The sequence below is a fragment of the Colobus angolensis genome, unplaced genomic scaffold, assembly GCF_000951035.1.
Source record: "Colobus angolensis palliatus isolate OR3802 unplaced genomic scaffold, Cang.pa_1.0 Scaffold114, whole genome shotgun sequence".
NCBI lineage: Eukaryota > Metazoa > Chordata > Mammalia > Primates > Cercopithecidae > Colobus > Colobus angolensis.
This window is the reverse complement of record NW_012112475.1, coordinates 2,514,762-2,518,379: the sequence shown is the minus strand read 5'-3', so window position 1 is coordinate 2,518,379 and position 3,618 is coordinate 2,514,762.

Here is a 3,618-nt window from a genome sequence, read left to right as displayed (position 1 = left end):
AAAAAAAAAAAAATATATATATATATATGTATATGTATATTCACTCATTCAACCCATTTATGTGTATGTGTCCATATATGTCTGGCATCGTGGAGGGTTCGTGGAGGAGGTAGGAGTTGAGTCAAATGATGGGTATGATTTTAACAGCTACACATGGGAGATAAGAAAAGGAATTGTAGATGGAGGGATTGCATGAACAAAGGTGCTGACCCAGGTGTCAAGAGCAAAGTTTGTGCGGAGCAGCAAGCAGTGCTGGGCATAGGTTTGGAGAGGTGGAGACAGGAGATGAGGCAGCATCGGGAGGTTTGAGCCATGTGAGACGGCTCTGGAATGCCAAAGTAAGAGGTTTGGTCCTTACCCTTGGGGATCTTCACCAGAAATTGTCTTAGGATTAGAGGCAAATACATGGGGTAAGGGTATGAGCAGGGGCTTTGCAGGGCTCACTAAGGGCCCTGAGGCATCATAGGGGTGAAAGGGTCCCCATAGTGCCCCTTGAGGGCAATGCCAAAAGGCAGGACTTTGGCTGCGTAAATTAGTCAAAAATTTAATGGCATTAAATTCATGTACAGGGTGAAAAATTCAAAAAGTTCAAAATAATATACCTGTAGTGTGAAAAACAAGTGCCCCCTTGCTAGTGCAAACCCCACTCCAGAGGCAAACACTGCTCAAAGTTTCATGGCCAAGTGCAGTGGCCCACGCCTGTAATCCCAGCATATTAGGAGGTGGAGGCAGGTGGATCACTTGAGATTAGGAGTTTGACATCAGCCTGGCCAACATGGCAAAACCCTGTCTCTACTAAAAGTACAAAAGTCTTGGATTTGTACACTTTGATTTCTGTCCTGGTGCTACAGTGTGGTGGCTATACACAGCCTGGGAGACTTCATTTCAAATCCCAGCCCAGTCACTAACTCAAGTCATTGTGAGACTCAAACAAGTCATTAGCTTGTCTGAACCTCAGTTTTTGCATCTACAGAATGGAAAAAGGCCTAGCATGGTGGCTTGTGCCTTTAATCCCAGTATTTTGGGAGGCTGAGGCAGGAGGATCACTTGAGGCCAAGAAATCAAGAACAGCCTGAGCAATGTGGCAAAATTCCATCAATACAAAATAAAAATAAAAAATTTAGCCAGGTGTGGTTCTGTGTGCCTGTGGTCCCAGCTACTTAGGAGGCTGAGGCGGGAGGATCACTTAAGCCAAGGAGGCAAATGCTGTAATGAACCGTGATGGTGCTACTGCACTCCAGCCTGGGCAACAGAGCAAGACTACATCTAAAAAAAAAAAAAAAAATGCGTGTGCACACACACACAGATATATATAAATAATATTGCCACAGTACCTGATGCATAGTAGATGGTTGATAATAAAAATGTGTTATTATTTAGCGAAATTGCATAACCTTTCTGAAATTCAGATTCTTCAGCTAGAAACCAGCAGTTGGCATGAGGCTGTCAGAGAGACTCCAAAGTTCATGAAAATGCTTTGCAAGCCTTAGGAGGGCCTCAAATATGAAGGATTAAGCATTACTGGGGCTCTGGCAACCCTGCTAGGCATTGCCTGCTGTAAGTTTCCTTTACATCTCCCTCTGGCTTTTAAATGTTGTGTTTGCTCACAGTGAGACCATCTTCTCTCAGCTGTTGCCAGTAAGCAAACAGGAACTCTGAGCACTTTGCCTGCTGGGGAGATGAGCTGGCAGGAGAAACCCCCTCCCACCTCCAAGGGATTAGGCTTCTGAGGAGCAGGGCTTGGAGGGAGTTAAGGACCCAGGCTAACGATGTAGGGGCAGAGGATGGGAAGAGGCAGAAAACTGCTTCTTTGCAACAGGTCCTGGCCTTCTGTGAACTCTTGCCTCCTCTGCAACTGTAAAATGAGGGCTTTGGAACTGGGTCACCCTTTGGAAAGGGCATTAGGTTTGTAGTGTAAGGGCGTGGGTGCAAGGCCTAGCTTTAAAATTAATCCAGTGTGTAATTATGAGACTCAGTGTGCCAAATCTGTAAAATGAGAATACAAATTAAGACCTTGAACCATTATGAATTAAGTCTTCCTCCCATGGTACTGGCATTCTAGTGGGGAAGAAACAGATAAGAAATAAATAATGAAAAATTAGCTGGGGCCAGGCGCAGTGGCTCATGCCTATAATCCCAGCACTTTGGGAGGCCAATGTGGAAGGATGGTTTGAGCCTAAGAGTTGAGACCAGCCTGGCAATGTGACAAAACCCTGTCTCCACCAAAAGAAAAAAAAAAAAGAACAAACGAAAATTAGCCAGGCATAATGGCACGTGCCTGTAGTCCTGTAAAACCAAAGGTGAGGCCACGTGCAGTGAATCAAGCCTGTAATCCCAGCACGTTAGGAGGCTGAGGTGAGATGATCACTTGAGCCCAGGAGGTGGAGGTTGTAGTAAGCCGTGATAGCACCATTGTACTCCAGCCTGGGCGACAGAGCAAGACCCTGTCTCAAAAAACAAAACAAAACAAAACAAAAAAACTCACCCACACTCTCATCATCCAATAATTAATGAATTTTGTTTTGGTTTTTTGTTTTGTTTTGTTTTTTAAGACAGTCTCACTCCATCACCCAGGCTGGAGTGCAGTGGCACGATCTCAGCTCACTGCAACCTCCGCCTCTCAGGTTCAAGCGATTCTCATGCCTCAGCCTCCCAAGTAGTTGGAATTACAGTCTTGTGCCACCACACCTGGCTAATTTTTATATTTTTAATAGAGATGGGTTTTACCGTGTTGGCCAGATCTCCTGGCCTCAGGTGATCTGCCTGCCTTGGGCTCCCAAAGTGCAGGAATTACAGGCATGAACCATTGTGCCCAGCCCAATTAACCACTTTTATTTTTTAAACAATTAGCTGGGGCTGGGCACAGTGGCTCATGCCTGTAATCCCTGCGCTTTGGGAGGCCAAGGCGGGTAGATCCCTTGAGGTCAGGAGCTTGAGACCAGCCTGGCCAACGTGGTGTTTCCATCTCTACTAAAACTACAAAAATTAGCCGGGTGTGATGGTGTGTGCCTGTAATCCCAGCTGCTCGGGCGGCTGAGGTAGGAGAATCGCCTGAATCTGGGAGGTAGAGGTTGCAGTGAGCTGAGATCGTGCCACCATACTCCAGCCTAGGCAACAGAGCAAGACTCCATCGCAAAATAAGTGAATAAATAAAAAAATTAGCCAGGCACAGTGACTTACGCCTATAATCCCAGCACTTTGGGAGGCTGAGGCTGGCAGATCACAAGGTCAAGAGATCGAGACCATCCTAACCAACATGGTGAAACCCCGTCTCTACTAAAAATACAAAAAAGTTAGCTGAGTGTGGTGGTGTGCGCCTGTATTCCCAGCTACTCGGGAGGCTAAGGCAGGAGCATTGCTTAAACCTGGGAGGCGGAGGTTGCAGTGAGCCAAGACTGCGCCACTGCACTCCAGCCTGGCAACAGAGCAAGACTGTCCAAAAAAAAAAAATTAGCCGGGCATAGTGGTGTACACCTGTGGTCCCAAGTACATGGGAGGCTGAGCTGGGATGATTGCTTGAGCCTAGGAGGTCAAGGCTGCAGTGAGCCATGATTGCACCACTGCATTCCAGCCTGGTGACAGAGTGAGACCACATCTCAAAAAACAAAAATTAATGTG